The sequence below is a fragment of the Macaca nemestrina genome, chromosome 5 (genome assembly GCF_043159975.1).
Source record: "Macaca nemestrina isolate mMacNem1 chromosome 5, mMacNem.hap1, whole genome shotgun sequence".
NCBI lineage: Eukaryota > Metazoa > Chordata > Mammalia > Primates > Cercopithecidae > Macaca > Macaca nemestrina.
The window spans coordinates 177,091,886-177,118,264 of record NC_092129.1 but is presented as its reverse complement, the minus strand read 5'-3'; the positions used below and the strand labels follow the sequence as shown (position 1 = coordinate 177,118,264).

General features: G+C 46.0%; 1 protein-coding gene across 5 annotated transcripts in view; it reads left to right on the top strand.

Moving 5' to 3' along the window:
* The window catches only part of LOC105487377 (ras responsive element binding protein 1), a 202,500-nt gene that overhangs the window by 34,049 nt on the left and 142,072 nt on the right, over positions 1-26,379 (top strand). For 2 of the 5 annotated variants that reach the window (XM_011750832.3, XM_011750821.3), the window contains exon 1: positions 20,109-20,351. The exons of 1 other annotated variant lie outside the window; for it this stretch is intronic. The gene's annotated coding sequence lies outside the window, so the exon portion shown is untranslated. Of the gene's footprint in view, positions 1-20,108; positions 20,356-20,660; positions 21,009-26,379 lie in introns of those variants that run through there. 2 more of the 5 variants (XM_011750828.3, XM_011750826.3) reach the window with 2 other exon arrangements.

Genomic DNA, 26,379 nt, shown 5'->3' with positions numbered 1-26,379 from the left:
CCCAGTTTCCCAATTTATTAAATGACTGTTAGACTCATTTAATAGGTGGGCTCTGGGTCATTCCCCCACTGGCTGGTATGCATTTTGAAGTCACCTCCCCAAGCCTCCTTCAAGGCAGCACCAACTGTCAGGGTCAGTAACTAAGGCACAGTCCCTAACTACCAGCACCTCTCAGATTCTGATCTGATTTTGAAAAATTTTAGTTTTGGGAGCCTGATGTCCACAACCATGACCGAGGTTTCTCAAATGACTCTGGTGAGTTTCCAGCACACCCTACACCCTGGCTGCACCCACAGCGACCCCCTCAGCCCAGCCTTCCTCAGCTTCCACCTGTGCGCCTGCACCGTCTGAGAATCAAAGGCGCATTCTTGAATCTTTCACTTTCAGTGTGTTCTTCCTGAATGAGTCGTAACTTCCATTTTTTTCTAGCTTCGCTCTCTGATCTCAAGGGCCACATCTAACAGAATTCACGTATTCAATACCAACAAACAAACAAAAAGAACGGGAGGTTTCCACATCTTATTAATCAGAATGACTTCAGTTTAAATTAAATGTCCCACACAGAATTCCTTTAGAAGACTAGAGCTGTTCATTAGAAAGTGAAAGTAGCTGATAATCCTTTTTTAAATATGAGGGGGGAAAAAAAACTGGCAAGTCATTTAAACATTTTTCCCCCGGTAACTTAGAAAAAATAAGCAAAATACTTTAATTTTGTCACCTTTTCCTTTTCCCTCCTTTTGCCCACAATAAAGATGTCATAGAAACTTTTCCATTCCACACTCCTGCTGGACTCCTTAGGTCGGAGAAATAATTGGCTTTTCCTTGAGAGAAGGGTAGTGACAGACTGTGTCTGAGCTATTCTCTTGCAAATCCCTGAGGGTACTGAATAACAAAGTCTGTCTAGCTTCCAGTCTGCAACTCTTCTCGCTTTCCTTTGAACAAGGGCAGTAAGTTGCTCTTTTTCTGCCCAGCTCTGGCACTGAAAAAATCCAGTAGGTGGCCAAAGAGCCTTTAGAAGACTAAAGGCAGCTTCAGAGAGCCATTGGACCAGATTTTAAAAAGAAAGTGTGCTTGTATCTTTGTATTGCAAACAATGCTGGAGGAGCTGAATGGTGCTTCAGACCTCGGGCTTAAAGACAGGTGACTTACTTAGGCCCCTTACAAATGGGCATGTTTGACTATAGCTAAATTAAGTTCTCAAAATAATCCCTGAAACTGGAGCTCAGACTGTTGAAGCAAGTACTCAGGGCAGACCTCTCAGGCATACTTCATTTTCACCTTTCATTTATGACATGGTGTCATCCTTCACAGCTCCACAGAAAAGCCCCCCCCCCCCCGTTATCTGTGGGAACAGGAAAGAGCTCTGTCTGCACCAGATGAGCCAAACCCCTGGAATTCCATGGGCTGAGAACTTTGCCCTTCATAAATTACTTTTGTGAAAAGTTCTAAGCTGAGGAGATGGCAATAAAGAAATTGCTGTGCGTTGTTTTATGGTTCCAGCATTCGGTTTCCTGTGGCGTCCCTGGTCTTTGGTTTGAGTCATGAGAAGAAGGCTGAGAAGCAGGTATCACCCTGCTCTCAGCTAGGTCTGTAGAACTGGCTGTAGTGCCATGGACATCCCGTTTGCCCAGCCACAGCTGTGTGCTGTGTCATTGGGATGCTCTGAATGCAAGATGCATCTTTGAATAAAATACTGGATGTGACTGGTGCCTTCAGCAGTCATGTGGCAATTTTTTAAAAATTGTGGTAAAATATAAATTACATACAAATTGAGCATCTTAACAATTTTTAAGTATATGGTTCAGTGGCATTAAGTATATGCACAGTGTGATACAACCATCATCACCATCCATTTCCAGAATTTTCTCATCTTCCCAAACTGAAACTCTATACCCATTAGACACAAACTCCCCATTCCCCCACCCCCAGCCCCTGGCAGCTGCCATTCTACTTCCTGTCTTGTTAAATTGGAGTACTCTGGGTACATCATATAAGTAGCATCATACAATGTTTTTCCTCTTGTGACAGGGTTATTTCACTGAGCTAACGTCTTCAAGGTTCATCCACTTGTAGCATGTGTCAGAATTTCCTTTCTTTTTAGGGCTGAATAATATTGTATTGTATGGATAGGCCACATTTTTTGTTTATCCATTCATCTGTTGATGGACACTTGAGTTGCTTCTGCCTTTTGGCTATTGTGAATAGTGCTGCCATGAACATGGGTTTACAGATGTCTCTTCAAGTCCTTGCTTTCAGTTCTTTGGTATATGTATCTAGAAGTGGAATTGCTGAATCATATGGCAATTCTATTTTTAATTTTGAAGACCTGCCATACTTTCCATAAAGTCTACACCATGTTACAATCCCACCAGCAGTGTTTAAAGGTTTATATTTCTCCAGAGCCTTGCCAACACTTGCTATTTTCTGTTTTTTTTAAATTGTTGTTGTTTGTTTTTTTAATAATAGGCACCTGATAGGTGTGAGGTGGGGTCTCTTTTGGCCTTTTTTGCATGCCCCCATACTCTTTTATTATAGATTTATAAGAGTATTAATATCTAGTACTCCTTTCTATAGTTCTTTAGCAAAATTGTATTTGCTATTCTCATCTGCTTGTTTTTCTGAGATGTACTTGGGAATTATTTTTGTTATATTTCTCCCTGTACAATATTTTATCCAGTTAGGGTTTTGATTGGAGTTGCATTTAAGATATAAATTAATATAGAATGAACATCTTAAAAATAAAATTTTAGTCTTTCTATCTAAATCTTTCTTCATCTCTCTTCTTATATGTATATCTAAGTTTGTTGTTTTTCATTTATTGGTTGTAGACAAACCTTCCTGAATTTGTTGCTTTGTGAATGAGGTATCAAAATAGTATTTTTGTAATGGTTATTGCCTTCATATAGGAGTGTGTGTGTGTGTGTGTGTGTCTGTGAGTGTGTGTTGTAACTGTCTACTTTGCAGAGCAAAGCAATAAGATACTCGAAAGAACACAGTCTTTCTAGTCAGTCAGACTTGGGTTTGAATCCCAGCTCTGCTACTTAACAAATGCATGACACTGAGAAAACTTTAGTATGGTGTTTTACATAAAGGAATTCAATAAATGACGGCTACCACAGTTAGATTTCTTTTTAAATAATTTCCATTAATTTCCTTGAATTTTCTGGTTACACAATGATATAATCTGTAATTAATGATAATATTAACTTTTTCTTTCCAATATTTAAATCTCTCACATCCATTTCATGTTATATTGTATTCACCAGAAAAACTTGTGGGACAATGCTGTACAATTACGTCAACATATTCATTCCAGGGGACTTTTATTCTGATTGTAAAATGAATGCCTCTAGCTTTTTACCATTAAGTATAATATTGACTATAGCTTGAAACTGATACTTTTTATAGGTTGGAGAGTATATTTCAGTTTTTTCTTTTTAAGTGTTTTTAAATTAGAAATCAGTTATCTTGGAAGATTTATACAATTATAACAACTTGATTTGTAAATTATAATATTAATGTTACCTAAGAAGCAAGAGATGTAGGATCAATCCTATCCTGTCTGTGTGAAGTCTTTATTTTAATTTTTTTTGTCACTGACTTCAGGCTCATGAGTGCAGCATTTATTTTTTCTTTTTAGACTGTTCATTATGAAGTGGATTTGTGTGTGTGTGTGTGTGTGCGCGTGTGCATGCTTCGCTTTCAGACCCTCATGAATTTTTTTTTCATGTGTGAAGTCTTTATAAGTATTTTTTAGGGATTTGAATATGGAAAGGAAATTAATTTAATTTGCCTGGGGGTGAGTTTTAGGTGACATCTTCCTTTTACTGGCCAAACCACCAGTTTCTTTCTGTTATAAAAATTAGTACCTTACTTTTATATCTGGTTAGTGTCCTACAGGCACATTTTTATCTTTGATTCCCATGTATAATGCAAGTATGGAATATTTAAGTTTTAAGTCAGGGCGGCCCAATCCTTTGACGTCCCTGAGCCACATCGGAAGATGAAGAATTGTCTTGGGCCACACATAAAATACACTAACGATAGCTGAGGAGCTTAAAAAACAAAACGCAAAAAAAAAAAAAATCTGATAATGTTTTAAGAAAGTTTACGAATTTGGGGTTTTTGTTGTTGTTGTTGTTGTTTTGAGACGAGTCTTGCTCTGTTGCCCAGGTTGGAGTGCAGTGGCATGATCTCGGCTCCCTGCAACCTCCGCCTGCCGGGTTCAAGTGATTCTTCTGCCTCAGCCTCCCAAGTAGCTGAGATTATAGGTGTTCACCACACACTTGGCTAATTTTTGTATTTTTAGTAGAGACTGGGTTTCACCATGTTGGCCAGGCTGGTCTCCAACTACTAAAAATACAATAATAAATGAGGTGTGGTGGTACGTGCCTGTAATCCCAGCTACCCAGGAGGCTGAGGCACGAGAATCACTTGAACTCGGGAGGTGGAGGTTGCAGTGAGCTGAGACTGTGCCACTGCACTCCAACCTGGGCAACAGAGTGAGACTCTCATCTCAAAACAAACAAAACAAAACAAAAAAACAAAAAAAAATCCTGTAATCCCAGCACTTTGGCAGGCTGAGATGGGTGGATCACGCAGTCTGGAGGTAGAGACAATCTTGGATAACATGGTGAAACCCTGTCTCTACTAAAAATACAAAATTAGCCAGGCATGGTGGTGAGTACCTTGTAATCCCAGCTCCTCAGGAGACTGAGGCATGATAATTGCTTGAACCAGGGAGGCAGAGGTTGCAGTGAACTGAGATCGCGCCATTGCACTCCAGCCTGGGCGACAGAGTGAGACTCCGTCTCAAAAAAAAAAAAAAAGTGGTAATAATTGTACCTCCCTTATAGGATTATGATGAGATATTTTATGCAAGTGCTTAGCATGTCTTATACCTAATAAGGGATCAATAAAGTGAAGCTTTTCTTATACTGAGGCTCTTAATTAATTCTGTATGTAAATATGTTTTTTCCCAGTTTGTAATTTCCATTTTAATTTAACCTATGGTAGTATATATAGAATTATGTAAATTAAAGTACACACCTTTTCTTTTTTGGTTTCTTTTTCCTCAAAAATCCTTCCACGCCCTCAAAGATCAGATAAATATTTACCTACTTTTGTTCTGATTTTTGTTTTGTTTTGTTTTGAGAAGGAGTCTTACTCTGCCTGCCACCCAGGCTGCAGTGCAGTGGTATGGTCTCCGCTCACTGAAACCTTTGCCTCCTGGATTCAAGTGATTCTCCTGCCTCAGCCTCCTGAGTAGCTGGGATTACAGGCACCCGCCACCACGCCCAGCTAATTTTTGTATTTTTAGTAGAGATGGGATTTCACCATGTTGGCCAGGCTGGTCTGGAACTCCTGACCTCAGGTGATCTGCCTGCCTCGGCCTCCCAAAGTGCGGGAATTACATGCGTGAGCCACCGCACCCGGCCTGTTGCAGTTCTTTAATCATTTCATATTTTATATTTAGCTCTTTAATCCACTTGGAGTAACTGTTTTGTTTTTGTTTTGTTTTTGTGAGAGGGTCTGGTTCTGCTGCCCAGACTGGAATGCAGTGGCACAATCTCAGCTCACTGCAGCCTCCATCTCCTGGCTTAAGACATTCTCCCACGTCAGCCTCCCGAGTAGCTGGGACTACAGGTGTGCGACACCACACTTGGCTAATTCTGTTTGTTTGTTTGTTTGTTTGTTTTTTGAGATGGAGTCTCATGTGACATCCAGGCTGGAGTGCAATGTCCTGATTTTGACTCACTGAAACCTCTGCCTCTCAGGTTCAAGCGATTCTCCTGCCTCAGCCTCCCAAGTAGCTGGGACTACAGGCATGCACCACCATGCCTGGCTAAGTTTTGTATTTTTAGTAGAGACATGGTTTCACCATATCGGCCAGGCTGGTCTCAAACTCTTGACCTCAAGTGATCCACCTGCCTCTGCCTCCCAAAGTGCTGGGATTGTATTTCTGATAGAGATGGGGTTTTGCCATGTGGCCCAGGCAGGTTTCGAACCCATGAGCTCAAGCAGTACTCCCGCCTCAGCTTCCCAAAGTGCTGGGATTACAGGAGTGAGCCACCATGCCTGGTCTGGAGTAAGTTTTTTTGTTTTTTTCTTTTATTCTTTTTGAGATGAAGTTTTGCTCTTGTTGCCCAGGCTGGAGTGCAGTGGCGTGATCTCAGCTCACTGCAACCTCTGCCTCCCAGGTTCAAGCGATTCTCCTGCCTCAGCCTCCGGAGTGGCTGGGATTACAGGTGCCTGCCACCATGCCTGGCTAATTTTTTGTTATTTTAGTAGAGACGGGGTTTCACTATGTTGGCCAGGTTGGTCTCGAACTCCTGACCTAGTGATCCGCCTGCCTTGGCCTCCCGAAGTACTGGGATTACAGGCATGAGCCACCATGCCCAGCCGTAAGTTTTAATCTTTAGTGCAAAGTGGGTATTTTGTGTGAATTGTTCCAAATATATTGTTCCAAGTATATTGACTAATTGTATTCTTTCCCCCACTGATTTGAAGTGCCATTTTACCATACACCAAATACTCCTAGGTTTTCTGTTTGATTCCATTGCTCCATCTGTTGCTGCACCAGCACTGTACCGTCGTATATAGTATGTGCACAATATATCCATTCTAGCTTCATCACGGGATTAATATCTGGAAGCATTCATCCCCTCTCCCTCAACACCATCTATTGTTTTCAGAATTTACGGACTTGGATTACAGTCTGATGAGGATTTAAATTTTTCTGTCATTCCATACAGTGCACAGAAAGAACTTGGGCTGTAGACTCAGAGGACTTGGATTCCAATCCTGGCTCCACCACTTAGCAGCTGTTTAAATCGGGCATGTTATTCTCTGTAAACCTCGGGTTCTTCATTGAAATAATCATGTGAAAATCAGCACTTACTCCAAGTTCCTCTGAAATAATGGGACCAAATTGACAAACCATGGAGTCACATCACTCAGGTTTACATATTTCTGCAAAATAAGCCATTGTTGGCCGGGTGCGGTGGCTCACGCCTGTAATCCCAGCACTTTGGGAGGCCAAGGTGGGTGGACTGCTTGAGCTCAGAAGTTTAAGACCAGCCTGGGCAACATAGTGAAACCCTGTCTCTACCAAAAATACAAAAAATTAGCCTGGCATGGTGGCACATTCCTGTGGTCCCAACTACTCAGGAGGCTAAGGCAGGAGAATTGCTCGAACCCGGGAGGCAGAGGTTGCAGTGAGCTGACGTTATGCCACTGTACCCCAGCCTGGGTGACAGAGTGAGACCCTGTCTCAAAAAAGAAGAAAGCCATTGTTTTAATGACTAGAAAATTTGTAGCTCTTTTTTTGGTTATAACTATCTTATATGGTCTAATGTCATGTAATATAACTTTAATAATAAGAAGAAGGATTATGAATAACTTTTAAGCACCTTATGTGCATGTAAATGCACACATTTATAAATCCAACTATATAAACATAATCATAAATGAATTATCATCATCATTAGCAGTTTAGAAATAATGACCTTTATTACCCTGGCCAACATGGTAAAACCTTGTCACTACTAAAAATACAAAAATGAGCTGGGCGTGGTGGCTCATTCCTGTAATCCCAGCTACTTGGGAGGCTGAGGCAGGAGAAGAATCACTTGAACCTGGGAGGCAGAGGCTATATGAGCTGAGATCAAGCCACTGCTTTCCAACTTGGGTGACAAAACGAAATTCCATCTCAAAAAACAAAAAAAAGGGGAAGAAAGAAAAAAAAGAAGGAAGGGAGGGAGGGAAGGAGGAAGGAGGAAGGAAGGAAGGAAGGAAGGAAGGAAGGAAGGAAGGAAGGAAGGAAGGAAGGAAGGAAGGCAGGCAGGCAGGAAGGCAGGCAGGCCAGCCAACAGGCAGGCCTTGATGTAGTGCTACTCTCTTTATTTAAAAAAAAAAAAAAAAAAAAAAAAAAGGTGGCTGGGCTTGGTGGCTCACACCTGTAATCCCAGCACTTTGGGAGGCCGAGGCAGGCAGATCACTTCAGGTCAGGAGTTCAAGACCAGCCTGGCCAACATGGCAAAACCCCATCTCTACTAAAAATATAAAAATTAGCCAGGCATGGTGGTTCATGTCTGTCGTTCCAGCTATACAGGAGGCTGGGGCATGAGAATTGCTTGAATTCAGGAGGCGGAGGTTGCAGTGAGCTGAGATCTTGCCACTGCACTCCAGCCTGGGCAATAGAGTGAAACTTGGTCTCAAAAAAAAAAAAAAAAAGGCAATTTGATGTAACCTTAACACTTTTATTGGCTTAAAGTACATGTATTTGATTGCAAAATATGACTATTAAGCACCTCATTTTCTTTTTCTTCCCTTTTTTTTTTCTTTGTATAAATGTAGGGGGTACATACAAGGGCAGTTTTGATATATGGATATATTGCATGGTGGTGAACTCTGGGCTTTTAGTGTAACCATTGCCCAAATAGTATACATTGTATCCATTAAGGAATTTCTCATTCCTCACTCCCCTCCCACCCTTCTGGGTCTCCAGTATCTATTATTTCACACTTTAGGTTTGTGTATACACATTATTTAGCTTCCGCTTATAAGTGAGAACAAAACATCTAATTTAAAAATACATAATATGAAGGGCTGGTGCAGTGGTTCACACCTGTAATCCAAGCACTTTGGGAGGCCAAGGTGGGAGGATCACTTGAGGCTAGGAGTTTGAGATCAGCCTGGGCAACATAGCGGGACCCCCTCTCTATAAAATATTTAAAAATTAGCCAGGTGTAGTGGTGCATGCCTGTATTCCTAGCTACTTGGGAGACTGAGGCAGGAGGATCACTTGAGTCCAGGAGTTTGAGACTGTAGTTCGCTATGATCAGGCTACTGCACTACAGCTTGTGTGACAGAGTGGAACCCCATCTCTGAAAAAAATACATATGCACAAGTACATTTTGCATATATATGTACATATATTACATATATACATATGTATACATTACCCATGTATACATATGTATATGTATGTGCATGTTACATACATGTATCTTTCACATGTATACATATTTTATATATATGTATTATACATACACTGTAATACATCTATATGTATATAAAGCTGTATGTATTTGTATACATATGTACATAGTATATATACAATTATGTACATAGTATATATACATATTATATACATGCACTGAAAAAGTATATATACAATACTTTGGGGTTTTTTTTGTTTTTTGTTTTTTGTTTTTGAGATGGAGTCTCGCTCTGTCGCCAGGCTGGAGTGCAGTGGTGCGATCTCTGCTCGCTGCAACTTCCGCCTTCTGGCTCAAGTGATTCTCCTGCCTCAGCCTCCCGAGTAGATGGGACTATAGGCGCGTGCCATCACACCCAGCTAATTTTTGTGTTTTTAGTAGAGACAAGGTTTCACCATGTTGGCCAGGATGGTCTCGATCTCTTGACCTCATGATCCACCCGCATCGGCCTCCCAAAGTACTAGGATTACAGGCATGAGCCACCATGCCCAGCCTTACAATACTTTGTATACTATATATACTATAAAAAAAGTATCTACACAATACTATGTATACTATATATACATCTTGCCTGGCCAAACAGCTGAGATTTTATTTCTTCACAGTTCTGGGGGCTGGAAGTCCAAAATCAAGGTGTGGACAGGGTTGGCCATCTCCTGAGGCCTCTCTTTCTGGCTTGCAGATGGTTGTCTTCTGTGCCCTCATGTGGTATTCCCTTGTTTTATTTATTTATTTATTTTTTGAGATGGAGTCTCGCACTGTCACCTGGGCTGGAGTGCAGTGGCATGATCTCGGCTCGCTGCAACCTCCGCCTCCCGGGTTCAAGCGATTCTTCTGCCTCAGCCTCCCGATTAGCTGGGATTACAGACACACACTGCCACACCCGGCTAATTTTTTGTATTTTTAGTAGAGACAGGGTTTCACCATGTTAGCCAGGATGGTCTTGATCTCCTGACCTCGTGATCCGCTCCCCTCGGCCTCCCAAAGTGTTGTGATTACAGGCATAAGCCACTGTTCCTGGCCGTCACTTATTTTTGTATCTGTGTCCTCATCTCCTCTTCTGATAAGGAGACCAGTCACATTGGATCAGGGCCCACCCTAAATACTTCATTTTACCTTAATCCCCTCTTTACAAGCCCTTTCTTGGCCAGGTGCAGTGGCTCACACCTGTAATCCCAGCACTTTGGAAGGCCGAGGCAGGTGGATCACCTGAAGTTAGGTGTTTGAGACCAGCCTGTCCAACATGGTGAAACCCTAGCTGGGCATGGTGGTGGGCACCTGTAATCCCAGCTACTCAGGAGGCTGAGGCAGGAGAATCGCTTGAACCCGGGAGGTGAAGGTTGCAGTGAGCCGAGATCATACCACTGCACTCTGGCCTGGGTGACGGAGCAAGACTCTGTCTTGATCAATCAATCAATAAAGGCCCTCTCGCTAAATACAGTCACTTTCTGAGGTCCTGGGGTTTAGAAGTTCAACATACGGGTTTTGGGGGACACTTCAGCCCATCACACCTATGGTAAAGCTGGGGTCATCTGTTGACTACCTGCCTCTTCCCCTCTTCTGATCTCTAAGACACGCCTCCTTCACAAAAGCCTAAGTGGCTGCTCCATACTTTTCCTCTCACTCCCTCCCCTTCCTCATTTTCAGAGACAGGACCATCTCTGTCAAGGACCAAGTCTATTCTGGCTTCATATCTGCTCTACCTCCTCAGCCCAGTGATTGGGATTTCTGCTCCATCTTAGAGTCATTGGGGTCTGCCCCTCAAGGGCTCTGACCCTGTGTCTCCCGCACTCACCCCTCCTGCTTTCCCTGCACCTGCTTCACCCCCCTGCCACCCCTCCAGCCACTAAATCTGCCTCCTTCCACATCTTCAGGCCCCTCGACCACTTCCAGTTCTCAAGGTCTCAGCCCCTCCCCGCCTTATCCTCCTGGCTCCATTTGGACCTGGGCATGCCCACTTTGGCACCCAATCACATCCAGAAACCTCTGGACATCTTCTGTGGCTCTTCTGGACACTTTTGTGTCTGCCTTGCTATCTGAATTCCAGCTGCCAGTCATCATTCCCACTGTAAGTTTCCTCCCCTCTGGGGTGCCCATAGCATTGAAAGGAAGCTGAAACAGCTGGTCTTCCACCGCCCGTTCCTGCCTTCTTCTCTCCTTACTCTCAGCCCTGGGCCCCACCCCTACTCTCCTCTATGCTGCCTTACACAGTCAAGGCCAGCAGATACCAGCTCCCACAACTTGCCTTTTCCCACTAATATTTCTCAGTGTGTTCCTACTATTCTTTTCCCCTTCTCTCTCATCTTGGAAGATGAAGCATCTCTCTTTTCCTTCCTAGGTTGATCTGTGCCTTTCCTCCTGTGCCATAGACTCTCTCTCACCTCCCTTCCAACATTGTTTCATACATCTCTATATGCTCCCTCTCTGGGTCTGCATTCCTTTCCTGTTGACATAAATCGTCTGGGTGGTTTAATCCTTCTAAAACCCCTTCTCCACATTCTGATACTCATAGAGATAATTTTTTTAATTAATATTTTTTTAAGAGATGGGGTCTTGCTATGTTGTTGCCCAGGCTGGTCTTAAACTCCTGGGCTCAGGGATCCTTCTGCCTCAGCTTCCTAAGCAGCTGGGATTATAGGTGTGCATCACCACACCCAGCTCCTAGAGATAATTTCCAAGGCACTGTGGAGCAGGGCTTCTCAACCCCGACACTATTAACCTTTGCGACCAGATAATTATTTGCTGTGGAGGGCTTTCCCTGTGCAATGTAGTATGTTAAGCAGCATCTCTGGCTTCTACTCACTAAATGCCATTTGCACATTTCCCCCAGCTTGTGACAGCCAAAAAATGTCTCCAGACATTGCCAAACATACCCTAGGGGTCAGAATCACCTGGTTGAGACGCATTGGTGTAGACACTGAAAATGTGGACCCTATTGTGCTAGTTTATCTTTAGCCTTGCTATGCTGGGCATGTTGGAATCTACAAAATACCCAGCGACAGCTTCAGAATTTATTCTGCACATATGGAACGTAATACTTGGAGAACAGAAAGAGATTTGTACCTTATGTTCATGTGAGGGAGGGGTGATTATAAACCAAATTAGCAATACTTAAAAATGTGCACTCACTTATGCTTCTAATTAAACCCTTATAAAACAACCGCACAGACAACAATGGCCCTTCTGCAAAACTGCAGTCAGGAGGGTTTCATTTAGATTAGTCAAGACAATTATGTAGGGTTTTTTTTTTTTTTTTTTTTTTTTTTTTTTTTTGAGATGGAGTCCTGCTCTGTCACCCAGGTTGGAGTGCAATGGCGCAATCTTGGCCCACTGCAACCTCCGCCTCCCAGGTTCAAGCAATTCTCCTGCCTCAGCCTCCTGAGTCGCTGGGATTACAGACACATGCCACCATGCCCAGCTAATTTTTGTGGTAGGTATTTTTTAAATTAGTAAACTATTTGATTCTTAATAGGCTAACAACAGCAACCATGACAGGAACAACAAAAAAGTGTGGGCTTCAGGGTCAGGCTACCTGGTTTGCATCTCAGTGCTCCCCCTTCCCAGCTGGGAGATGTTGGGCAGTTGAGGAACCTCTCTGCTTCAGTTTCATCAGCTGCAAAATGGGGATGGTAATGGCACCCACCTGAGTGAGGGTGGAGGGCACAGAGCCAGACTATAAGAGATGGCCCTGGAGCAGGGCCTGGGCAGAGTCAGTCCTTCAATAAATGCTAACTGCTAATGGTCGCTGCTATTGTTATTTTTCTTTCTTTCTCTTCCTTTCTCACCTAAGTTTATGCCAGAGCACAGGGCCTTCACTTCCTCTTCTTCTACTCACTGTTTAACCCCTTGCTTTCTGGCCCCTGCCTACCACACTCACATGAACTCACTTTCTCAGCTCTCAGCCTTTGTTTTGCCACTTGCCTTGGTTTCTCTTTGTTTGTTTGCTTTTTGCATACGTTTAAGGGGTAGAGGTGCAGTTTTGGTACATGGATATATTGCACAGTGGTGAAGTGTGGTCTTTTAGTGTAACCATCACCCGCATGATGTACATTGTACCATTAAGTACCTTCTCATCTCTTACCCCCTGCCACCCTCTCACCCCTCCAAGTCTCCAATGTCTATTATCCCACATTCTGTGTGATTTCTGTGGTTTAATGCTGTGGGCCACCTTTTCCCTTAGCTGTTCTGCTTCGTTAGAGGCAAAAGAGAAGGAGCTCTTATCACTCCCTCTTCTTTTGCCACTGAATTGCAGGCATTTCCTTGGGTCCTGCCCTAGCCTTTCATTGTCCATAGTCTCTTTACCTAGATGTGTCTTTAGGCCTCCCTCCTGAGTTTCCCTCCTCTCCAATTCCACAACTCGCACCCTCCTCCATGACTCATGCCACTGGAGAATGGACCCACCCTCCATCCAGTTATCCAAGGCCAAGCCCAGAGAATCGGCCTTCTTTTTTTTTTTTTTTTTTTGAGATGGAGTCTCGCTCTGTCGCCCAGGCTAGAGTGCAGTGGCCGGATCTCAGCTCACTGCAAGCTGCGCCTCCCGGGTTTACGCCATTCTCCTGCCTCAGCCTCCCGAGTAGCTGGGACTACAGGCGCCCGCCACCTCGCCCAGCTAGTTTTTTGTATTTTTTAGTAGAGACGGGGTTTCACCGCATTAGCCAGGATGATCTCGATCTCCTGACCTCGTGATCCGCCCGTCTTGGCCTCCCAAAGTGCTGGGATTACAGGCTTGAGCCACCGCGCCCGGCCAGAATCGGCCTTCTTAACCCCACGACTTCTCACTCCACAACCAACGGGCACCAAGCCTTGCAGACCTGTCCCCTTGACATCTCCTGTCTTTGGTCCTTCCTGCACTGCCATGGGTCACGCTCACTGCTGCGGCAGCTTCACCTCTTTTGTTATCACACACCTTCGTCAGTGCCCCAGATGGATTGTTTCCTTTTCTCTCATAACTCAGTTGGTCAAGTTCTGTTGATTCTATGGCCTAATTATGTCCCAGATGAATCTATTCCTCTCCAACCCTACAGCCAGTGCCTCCTCCACCCCTACAGCCAGTGCCTCCCTAGGTCCTTATTCTTGCTTAACTAAATTCTTCTATTACTATTAATTCCTAACTCCCTCTCCTGCCTCGTCCTGCCATCCTCCAGACCATCCTCCACGGTGCCCTCCTCCATGAGCCCTTTCACGGCCTCACCGCTGGATAACGTCCAAGTCCGCTGTGCATAGCGCTCTTGGCGATCTGGCCCACTGGCTACTCCTGCAGCCCCATCTCTGGCTGCCTCCCCTCCTCCCTCCGCTGCTCCAGCTCCAGAGGGTGGTATTTGCAGTTCAGGAAACTGACCTTGTTTTACGCCTCTGTGCCCTTATGCTTGCAGCTCCCTGCCCACTCTGGCTGGAGTGCCCTGCCCCCTCCTCTCTGCCTGGGGACACCTACACAGCTGTGAGACCTCATCCAAGTGGCCTTCTCCAGCATCCACACCTTTTTTCTTCATGATCCTCTTCCACAGCTTAGCTCTGTTTTCCATTTATTTCTACCTCCAGGCTCAATATCACCTACTCTGTCACCTTCCACCTCAAATGGGCTCCCCTTCTCCCTGACTTGCTCATTTTTGTTCTTCTGTCAGCTACCTAGCTAAGACCCAGACATCATCTTGGCCCTGATTTCTGCACCTCACCCCCCATCCCTTGTTCCCCCTCCATTACAGGTCTACCGGTTGCTTCTCTGTGAGTTCTTCCTCTGAAGTGCTTCTTGACCTCCTCTACCTTCACCCTAGTTCAGGCCCTTGGTACCCAAGCTTTCCCATGGCCAATATTCAGAATTATTCGTGGGACAGGCTCAGCTTATTTACCTTTTAGTCTCATCACCTATAGTACATTCCTGTAAATGTTATATTCAGCCAAGCTATAACCCTTACTGGTCTCCAAGTGGGACCCGTAATTTGTTACAACTGTGCTCTTGCATCTGCTGCTGTTTTTAATTCCCAATCTTCATCTTCTTCATCTACTGAATTTCTAGTCATTCTCCATGGCCCAAATCCATTACTTTCTCTTCCATGAAGCTTTCCCTGATCACTCTTCTTAGAATTGATCTTGGCTGGGCGCGGTGGCTCACAACTGTAATCCCAGCACTTTGGGAAGCTGAGGTGGGCAGGAGTTCAAGACCCAGCCTGACCAACATGGAGAAACCCCGTCTCTACTAAAAATACAAAATTAGCTGGGCGTGGTGGCACATGCCTGTAATCCCAGCTACTCACAAGGCTGAGACAGGAGAATTGATTGAATCCGAAAGGCAGAGGTTGCGGTGAGCCGAGATCACACCATTGCACTCCAGCCTGGGTAAAAAGAGCGAAACAAACAAACAAAAAAAGGTCAGCCTGGCCAACGTGGTGAAACCCCGTCTCTACAAAAATATAAAACTTAGCTGGGCATGATGATGGGCGCCTGTAATCCAAGCTACGCAGGAGGCTGAGGCGGTAGAATAGCTTGAACCCAGAAGGCAGAGGTTGCAGTGAGCCGAGATCTCGCCATTGTACTCTAGCCTGGGCAACAGAGCGAGACTCTGTCTCAAAAAAAAAAAAAAAAAAAAAAGAAAGAAGTTATCTCTTTGCTCTGAACTCCTAGATTTTGTATGTATTTAATTTTTTTATTATTATATGTTAGACTATGTCTCAAAAAAAGTGATCTTTGCTCTGAACTGAATTTTGTATGTATTTGATATTATATGTTGTTTTGCATTTCATGGATTATATCATGAGAATGCAGAGATTAGATTGCAAGCTCTTTTAAGGCACAGATTATAAATTACTCATTTTTGTATCAGTTCTCCACTACAGAACCTAGTACAATTCCATATATGTCTATACAGCTCAGCTTTATTGGGATATAACTCACATACCATAGAATTCACCCATTTAAAATGTACAATTCAATGGATTTTTAGTATATTTAGAGTTGTGCACCCTAACCACAATCAATTTTAAAACATTTTAATTTTAATTAATTTTAAGTTTTTTGAGACAGGGTCTCACTCTGTCACCCAGTCTGGAATGCAGTGGCACAAGCATAGCTCTCTGTACCCTTGACCTACCAGACTTAAGTGATTCTCCTGCCTCAGACTCCCAAGTAGCTGGGACTATAAGCATGTGCCACCATGTCTGGCTAAGTTTTAAATTTTTTTTTTTTTTCCCTTGAGACAGTGTCTTGCTCTGTCGCCAGGATGGAGTGCAGTGGTGCCATCCTGGTTCACTGCTGTCTCCGCCTCCGCCTCCTGGGTTCAAGGGATTCCCCTGCCTCACCCTCCCGAGTAGCTGGGACTACAGGCACGCACCACTGCGCCCGGCTAATTTTTTTTTGTATTTTAGTAGAGACGAGGTTTCACCATGTTGGCCAGGACGGTTTTTGTTTGTTTGTTTGTTGTTTTTTGTGTTTTGGAGTCTCGCTGGAGTGCAATGGCGCCATCTCAGCTCACTACAACCTCTGCCTCCTGGGTTCAAGCGATTCTCCTGCCTCAGGCTCCCAAGTAGCTGGGATTACAGGCACCTGCCGCCACGCCAGGCTAATTTTTTCTATTTTTAGTAGAGATGGGGTTTCGCCATGTTGGCCAGGCTGGTCTCAAATCCCTGGCCTTAAGCGATCCTCTGCCTTGACCTCCCAAAGTGCTGGGATTACAGGCAGGAGCCACCTTGCCTGGTCTACGCTGTTGTTGTTTTGTGAAGGGGAAGCAAGATACTTCTTATATGGCAGAGTGAGAGGGAGTGAGAGTGGGAGAGGGGAAAGGGGAAGAGGAGAGGTGGAAAGAGGAGGGAGGAAGGAGGAGTGGGGAGAGGGGTAGTCTGGCCTACTACATTTTTAGCATCCCAAAAAGAAACCCCACATGTTAGCAGTCAATCCCCACTTCTCCCTAGCCCTCAGTTCTAGGCAACCATTAATCTACTTTCTATCTCTATCAATTTGCCTATTATGAACATTTCATATAAACAGAATCATCCATTATTTGTCCTTTTGGATCTGACTTCTTTCATTTAGAATAATGTTTTCAAGATTCATCCATGTTGTATTATACATCAGTACTTCATTGCTTTTGATGGTGGAATAACAGTCTATGTATGGCTATATCATATTTTGTTTATCCATCCACCAACTGATGAATATTTGAGTTGTTTCCACTTTTTGGCTATTATGAATAGTGCTGCTATGAATATTTGAGTACAAGTTTTTGTGTGGACATATGTTTTCATTTCTTGTTTATGTACCTAAGAGCAGAATTGCTGGGTCATATAGCAACTCTATGTTTAACATTTCGAGGAACTACCAAGCTATTTTTCAAAGTGGCTGCATCATTGTACATTCTCACCAGCAATGTATGAAGGTTTCAGTTTCTCCATACTTTCTTCAACACTTATTGTCTGTTTTTTTATTATAAACATCCTAGTGGGTGTGAAGTGGCATCTCATAATGGTTTAGAGAGCATGACTCTTGAACAGGTGGTTTGATGGCCATGTTTATTAATTAGCTAGAAATGAGAAACACAGGGCCCAGCATGATACTCCAATTTTTAAAGTATAACTTGGAATAGGCTGGGCACAATGGCTTACACTTATAATCCCAGCAATTTGGGAGGCTGAGGTGGGATAATCACTTGAGCCCTAGAGCCTGAGACCAGCCTGGGCAACATAGCAAGGCCTCCTCTCTACTAAAACTTTTAAAATTAACTAGGTGTGGTGACATGCACTGTAGTCCCAGCTACTTGGGAGGCTAAGGGTGGAGGATCACTTGAGACCAGGAATTCAAAGCTGCAGTGAGTCGTGATCCTACCACTGCACTCCAGCCCGGGCAACAGAGTGATGCTCTGTCTCAAAAAAAAAAAAAAAAAAAAAAAATTAAAAAATGTTGTAGTAAAACTGTTTTCAATCTTTTTTGTTGCCAGTATTTTCTAGATGGCATTATACAGGTGGCAATTTGTCATGAACATTCATATAGCATTGGAGATTTGCTAAATTATGCATAAAATTCCAATTTTGATATTTTTCCTATTCAAAACTTATCCCTGAATGGGGAGACCAGGAAAGGCTAGCTCCTGAATCAGAGGCAAAGTGAGTAAAGTAGCATTCCCCACAGGGCCCTTCCTTCGCCCTCATTGGAACACATTACAACTTAGAAACACGAGACACCTATTCTGTGATGGCTATGTGAACTATCACTCCTGTCTAGAGACATGCCCATGTCCTCCACGATGGGCCTGTCTTCAAAAAACCATTTGATAATACATTTTGGGGCGGCGGAGTTCGGGGAGGCTCAGAAAAATGCAACTGCTGAAATTTCTCTGGATGGAGTTTTCTTCAGTAAACAGTAGACCTTGGGAAACATAACAGGTTCCGAAAACTTAATTTTGATGAAAGTCAGAGAAACAGCCAGCTGAATCAGCTCCTTTTTGGGCAGTGGTTTAGCCTACTTATCTCATATCAGACCTAATGGTCCAGCTGCTTTTCCTTGGTTCCAAAGAGTTCTGTTCTGGCCAGGACCCATCCCGAGTCAGACACTTCTGTCTGCAGCCCTGAAAGCTAGAGGTCAATGGAAGGACTCAAATTAAAGGCCCACAGTTGGGCTTACAACTCTCCATGGTGTTCAAGCCTTCTCAGAGGAGCTGGTGTGGTGGAGCCAGGGTCAAAGGTCATAGTAAATAGAAAGTAGCCAGCTTTCTGCCTGCATAACATCATCTTGCCTAACCAGACCCAAACGCTTAATTCTACTGTAGTATTCTTTGGACATTCTTCTTTAGAAAGAACTAGGGGGGCGGGGGCTGTTTATTTTCAACAACCACAATCATCCTTATCTGTCTGAAGATGTTTCCAAAGGCCGAGAACAGACCCCTTTCAGAACCTCGGTAGCAGAAGTATTAACAGTTGGAAACATGTCAGCTGCTTTATGGAGGAAGCACAGCCCAGGCCTGGTTTCTCTGGGCTCCGTGATAACTTGGGGCAAGGCAGCCAGTGCGAAGCGTAGTGGCAGGAGCTAGAGAGATGGAGAGCGGCTCCGAGAAGGGCCCCTGCTTTTCAGAGTTGAAACAAGAGCCCTCTGAGAGAAAGAGATACTGCGTGTGGCTTCTCTGAAGCCTTGGAGGGCGACGTGGATGACACAGCATCAGCCATTCCATCGCGGGGTGGGGACACAGTAGCGGCAGGAGCCGTCCTCAGCCCCTGGCGGTCACGCAGTTCCCCGCTGAAGCATCCTTTGTGGGGTGTGGGTAAGGGAAGGGGACCAAAGTCGAGTCGGAGTTGAGTTTGTTAGACGGCGAGCACGCTCAGGGCGGCAGCCCGAGGAAGAAGGATGGCCCCGGGAGAGAAACAGCTCGAAGCCAGGGGCGGGGTGAAGCGCCTGCTCCTTAATCTCCTGCCCCATCATCCACTCGCCCCACCTGGATGCAGAGCGAGGACCGCGTGGAAAGGAAACGGCTCGGGCGGGGCTCCACTTCCCAGATGCCTCGCAGACCCAGAGGGGCGGCGCCAGGCCAGGGACCCCGAGCCCCACGCCCCCCATCCCCCCAACCCCAGCGCCTCCGAGGCGCCCCTCTCGCAATTCCGGGGCATCACCGTGTCTCCCCCGCCTCCGTTAAAATAGTGAAACAAACTGCGGAGTGAAGTGATGGAAAGCCGGGGGCGGGGAGTCGCCCGCGGCGAGGGGCTGCAGGGGAGGGGGCGCGGTGGCCGAAGAAGGTGGCCTGCGAGCAAAGGGACGATTGGGATCGCGCTCAGTCGCGGCCTCCCGGACCCTTACCCTCGGGCAGCCCGGCCCTCCCATGGCCCGGGGCGCCTTGGGAGGGCGTAGGGCAAACCTGGGGCTGCGGTGGGGGGTGGGGAGGGGACTCCACCTCCATCCTTCCCGGGATGGCAACTGCGGTCATCCTGCTAAAGTCGGGGCGGGGGCGGCGGTGGGGACAGGCGGGTACCGCGGTCCTCCCCCTCACCCCCCCAGTCCGAGCGCCGCCGCCGCCGCCGCGGCCGCTCAGTAACACGTCCCCAGGAGACTCGCAGGAGCAACACGTGATGTGTCTACTTATCAGGGTGAGAGGGGGAGAGCGAGACTCCGAGCGTGCGGGCGAGGAAGCTGGGCGGGGGGCCGAGACGGGGGCCGGGACGACGGCTGGGGCGCTGGGGTCGCCAGCTCCTCGCCCACCTCCCTCCCTGTGGGAGAAGAGGAGGAGGGGAAGTGACTGCGGAGTTGATGAACTTTGCACATCCAGAAACGCCATTTTGATTCCTTTTCCGGAACAAGTTTGCATCTCTCCTCGGTCTCTCCCTGAAGCCCACCGGTCCCCAACGCATCATGCCTGGGAGCCAAGCGTCCTGCCCGGCCGTAAGTACGTGCCCCGGGTTCCGACTCGCGGTACTCCGGCGGCAGCGAGACATCTGGGGCACAGCCGGAGCGACCTTTTAAAGAACTTTGGGGATGGGGAGGGTGAAGTCTGCAGAGCGCGTTGTACTTTAGAAACTCGGCGTGTCCCGCAGGCGGGGACCCGCACGCCCTACGCCGCGCAGCGTGCGCTCGGGCTGGCGGGGCGGCCAGGGATGAGCCGGGCAGCCCTCTCCCCTCGGGCTGCGCGCCGGGCCGTTCCTCCTCCTCCTCCTCCTCCTCCTCCTCCTCCTCCTCCCCTTCCTCCGCTCTTTTCCCTTTCCCGAGCCGCTGGCTCTGCCAACCAGCTCCCAGCGCGAGCCGCCGCAGCGCCCCGCCAGCAGGACCTGATGCGCATCCATATTAGCCGTCCGAGCGCAGGAATCCGGCCCGACCCGCGCCGCCGAGTTTATTTTTAACCAGCACCGCCGGGACTCGGATGGTGCGCGCACCGCCGGCCAGAAACATCTTCCCAGCGCTGCTCTCCATCTTCCGCCCTCTCTCCCTCGACATCCTCCCCCCCATGTGGGAGGGGAAACTTTTCTCCTACATACTTTCGAGTCCCTCTCGGGCCGGGAAGCGCGGAGATGACGGCGCCCGCCCTCCCGCCGCCGCCGTAAGGTATCCGGGGGTGCCGGCTTGGGGGTGTCTGCTCGGGGTGCTCGAGCGGGGGTGCCTGCTCGGGGCTGCTTGGTGGGAGCATCCGCCGCGCCCTGCTCTGCGGACTTTGATCCTCCCGGGCGGACGGCGCCGGCCGGGAGGGGGCCGCGGGCAGCCCCGCGCCCTCGCCGGTTCCCGGCTGGAGGTCGTGGTCACGCCGACCACTGCCCCGGGGGACCAGGGGAGCAGGGGACCGGGCCCGAGCCGTGCGGGCACGTATTGTTCCCTCGCCCTTCCGTTGGCGGGGTGCGTTTTTTCGTGGGAGCCCTCGGTGTGGAGCTAGCCTGCCTCGCGGGCGGGGGAGGGGGTGGGGGGCTCGGCGCCGTCACGAGCACAGGAAGGAGGCCGGGAGCATCCGAGGCGGGGCCGGCCGCCGGGGCCCGCTCCACCGCCCAGCTGTGGAGCGCGCTCGGAAACTTTTGTCCGCCGCCCGCTGGACCAGTTTTTTGCGAGTTCTGGGGCTTCCCTTCCTCCTCCCATCCCGGCCCCCAGCGTCTAGCTGGGTGGGGGCAGGGGGCCCGTTGTTGCCCTCCCCTACTTCCCGCACAAGCCTCGGGCCGGGCCCCCCGCGCCCCCTCCCCGCTCGCGGTCTCTTAGGAAACTGCGACCTTAATGGTTGCTAAGGAGCAGGGGAGGTCCTTCCCGTCGCCGACCCCCTCCCTGGGAAGCGGCGTGTTTTCTGGACCGGGCCAAGGGCGCGTCGAGGATGTGACCTGCTCCGCGGCCGCGCGTGAGTGCGGGGCGCGTCGGCTGAGCCCACGGGTTGGCTAGGCCGCCTTCCTCTCCGGGCGGGGCGGGGAGCTGGGGGACGCGGGGACCCCACGGGGTGCGGGCCCGGGCCGCTTGACAGGCGCCGCGTGCAGCTCGCGCCCCTCGGCCGCCGTGCATCCGTGATGGGTTATAAAAGAGGAGGAAAGTATTTCTCCTTGCTCAGCAGATTTGCCCTCTCTCGCTCCTTACTGGTTAGGAGATAGAACGTGAGCCCAGATCCGGACGAGCAGTTCACATTCCATTACGAAATTCTACACGGCTTCAGAGCCAGCAGCAGCACACATTCGGGGCACTTTGGAGGGGTTTTCGTCTTTTGAGGATGCTCCTGCTGTTGCTGCTTGTGATGGTGGTGGATGTGGAGACAGACAGAAGGGTGAATAAAAAAGTATAACGTTTTGGTATGTTGAAAAACCTGTCCGGGGGTTTTCATTAGTAGAAAATTGAACCCTCTTAAGAGTTTAGATTTAAGCTTAGCTCTTTAAAAGCCAGTGGGAATAAAGTTTGCCTGTTGAATGGTGTTGCTGGAAATAGCGAGGAATTTCTGTCTCTGCAATGGCAGACTTTCTAGTGCATCCCCATTATTTTTGAGATTTTTTTCCCCTTTGTATATGTAGTGGACCCTGCATATGTGCGAGTTGATTCTGAAATAAGTTTAATTGAAGTGGAGTGGGGAAAAGAGAACTGCCAAGAAAAGAATGTGGTTTAGTTTTGTTTTTTCACACCCATGAAAATCATCCTCTAGATTTGGTACTTTTTGAAGTAGGCAGGTATAGTTTCTAAGACATATTTCAACCCGGAAGTCTGAGTTAGAGGCCAAAGTGTTGGCTAAAACCTCTTTGAGAAACAAACGTTGAGTTCTGTACTATCTTCAAGAGTCCACAGAACTTTTGAAGGAATGGGTTCGAGCTACTCTACAAGTAATTTATACAAAGACGGATCACTAATTTTAGGGGTGGTGTGTGCGCGCGTGTGTGTATGTATGTGTTTACCTCTGCCCTTTGGAGGGAGCTTTCTGGGTACCCGCTGATGGGTCCTGCTTTGATGTACTTTGAGCTTTGGTTACACTGATGTATTAAACATTTGAATGACTTTAATCAAGTTTTAAATGTGTTAAAAAAAATACCTTTCCCCCAGTTTTACAAAAGAAAGGGAGAGAAGAACTCTTTGATTTAGTTATTTGCTTAGCTTGTGCTCCATTTTAGGTTAATGAATTTGCATTGTCTTTGTCTTAAAAATACTGCTAAACTGGTTGCATTTTAGTATGTCTTGTTTTAAAAGAGGATTTGCTGGATGTGTAATACTCTTAAGAAATGCTGCTGATGCTTACTGTTATGTGAAATATCATTCTCTGGGTTTTTGTAGATACTGCTTTATTTCTCATCAGAAAATGAGACGCTAAGCTCTTATGGCAGACAAGTGTTTGTTATGTGGTGGGGAACATGCGTCTTACTGAGCTGGTACAGGTGGTGCATCCATTCCTAACTAGTTACATATTCCAGCAAGCGACCTTTTGATTGAAGGGTCTTTTAAATTTCTTCAGGCAGACTCCCAAGGCCTTATTTGTATCCAACACAGGTACAACACGTTGAAGGAAGAAAAGAAACCTACATTTATTAGTCCAGCAACTGATCAACAGCAGTTTATTGGTTACCTGCTGTGTGCCAGGCACTGTACAGTGTAGCTGCCTTAGGTCGTTTTTGCTCTTCAATTTTGAGCTGTTGTGTTATTCCACTTCTGAGGTCAGTTTGGAAGTCTTTGCTTGCTATCTTATGCTCACTTGCTAACATCGTTTATCACCTTCAACTAAGGAAATGTCCCAGTGAATGAAGTTTTAAAATGCTACCCTTTTAGGATTTTGCACGGCATAATTAATACAAATTTAACTCCTATAAAAATTGGTTAAATATATTCTTTGGAAACAGAAGTGAATTCTTTTGATGTTTCTATTCATTATCCTTCTGAAAAGTAGGTGGTGCTTAGAAGGTCATAGGATAAGGGTTGCTAAGCAGCTAAACAGAAGGATGCTAAAATTAACCGAAGCATTTTTGAAAGGGAATCCTTCCCTGTTTTACATTATTTACTGGGTTTAATTGATTTCTGAATCTTCTATGTCCTTTGACCCGGGAAGGTGGGATGTTAAGTTTGTTTTGGTTTTGTTATTATATTTAAATAATCTCTTTCTTTTGTAAGTGTCTTTAATTGAAGTTAAGTACTCTATGACCAGCCTTGTGGTGTTGGATGGCAGCTTGTCTGGTAGACTTCTTGACTATTACCAATGTGTTCAGGTTGAACCTTCCTGAGGATTTGTGTGTATAGTGCCCTCTTATTTCTAGTAATAATAACTGATTCCTTGGTTTGTTTTGGAAATTCTACATAATCCATAAAGTTATGTCTTTCTTTTATTCCACATCAAACAGATTTGTATTCAAAGATAGAAATGCAATTTAGTATCAATTCAAAGTATGCAATGTAGTCTGTCCTGATAAGGGGACAATAGCTTTCTTTCCCCCTTTACTGAGATTACCATTCCCTTAGATTAGGTTTTGATAGGGCTCCTCCTCCATTTCATTCCACCTCCCTGATGCAGCTTATTCCACCCAGTTCATGGATATCTTTTAAAAAATAATTATATTAGGTTCAGAGTATCTTTGGAAGGACTGGCCAAATGTTAGAAAACAAAAATAGGTATGATGTATATTACATTTCTGCCATAAGTATGTTCAAGTATCTCGAAGTTTTTCAGCGAGATAAAATGGTTGAAATCTAATTGAAGCCATGATTGGTAATTATCATCTCTTGGCTGAATGGTAAGCCTGTTGTAAGCCAAAAGTTTCCCTGCTTCAAGGTTAATTTGTGTACATCTGACCTATTGAACAGGCAGTGTTGAGTCATATTTTTTATATCCAAATATGATTAAGAAGTTGATAAATGAATTTTCTTTCTGTTTCTTTTCTCTCTTCTTTCCTGATTTAGGGAGTGATTTTTGGGTAGAAGTAGCCATGGCACTTTTCAAAGAGCAAGGGTCAGACAGTGATTTCTACACAGGGTGAGGGTTGCAGGGACCTCGCCTTATGTCAGAGGGAAAAGGTACACTCTATGAAAGCCAGAGGGAAGCATACGGTGTGCTCTCTGAAATGCATCACTTAGTTTTAATTTCCCCCACTCCCATAGAAGGCAGAATACAGAAAAGAAGACTGCTGATGTTTTCACTACCACGGAGGTAAAAGAATGAGGAAGGTGGAGAGGGGTTTTTACTTCTATGTTCCCAGTCCTGTCGGCAGTGTCACCGACTGTGTTCCCCTCAGTTTCTCTTGTCATGTTCCCTGGTGTTCAGCGTGGTCTGAACTGCAGCCGAGTGTAGCTGGGGATTGCACTCTGCCGTTGGCAGTGGCGCGTTGGGGTGAAGCGGATGGGGAGGAGGAGACTGGGAGTGACTGGTGCATCTTGCTTTTGGTGGGACTTCAAGGGTATTGAAGTTAGCCAGTCTGCCCACCAGTAAAGGTGGCTGCCTGTGAATAGGTGCTTCAGACAAAAGCAGTGGGAGAGGGTGGAGACTGTTTGTTCAGTGTGATTCAAGCAAGTAATGCTAAGAGAATTCGAAAACCTCTGTAAAGTCCCGGGACTGGGTACTGACTGCTCCTGCAGGGATTCACCTGAGGGCTTGCAGACATCATGAGGGTGGGTGGAGAAAGAGAATGAAAACCCCCACAGGCATTGTCAGACAGCCAGACTGAAGAGAAAACGTCTCAGTGGGGGTAATTAGATAAAGCTTTTAAATGCTCTATTTGTTTTTCCCTAGCTTGCTTGGTATTTCATCTCTTTTTCACCCTTTTCAGAGACTATAGGATAGGATTGTTATAAAAGTGTGTGATACTTCTGGTGGTTTAATCCCTTTAAAAGTTTTCTTTTTCATTCAGATATGCCTTCTAGGGCTTAGTTAATTTCACCCTGCTTATGTGGAGGCCTTTAGCAAAGATTCCATGTTTATGCTTAGAGGAACACTAAGAGAGTTGGGTGGGTATGTTGACCCATTTTACAGCTGCGCTGTGGTCCACCCAGGGACTGATAATAAATCAAACTTGGAACCCAGAACTCCTAACTCCAGCCTAGCCCTGTAGAACAGCTGCTTTTTAGAGTCAGCTTGACCTCAAGAGGACTTAGCAGCATTAAATATATACTGCCTATTTATCTCCTTGTGTATGGTGTGTGTGTGTTTTAAATAAGACTAGATCCTTTTCAAAATAAACCCAATTGAGTTTGAAGGTATAAGGAAATTTTAAAAAGCACTCTTTCTTTTGGTAGCATTTCTGTTGATGCATGTGGTGGTACGCATCTTTTTAGTAGCCTTTCTACCTCATGAGATTGTTGTAAGAACAAAGTAAATGTTCCAGAAAGTCAAAATCTATAAATGGAAGAAAGTGGTATATTTTGAGCTCAGGAAGCTTTGTGGGTATCCATTCTGGATTTCCTTTCCAGAATTTTGCACACCTCCATTACCTTAGTCAAATTTTGCCTAGGAGTCTATGTTCAAATTGGGGAAACGCAGCACTTTTTGTTTTTA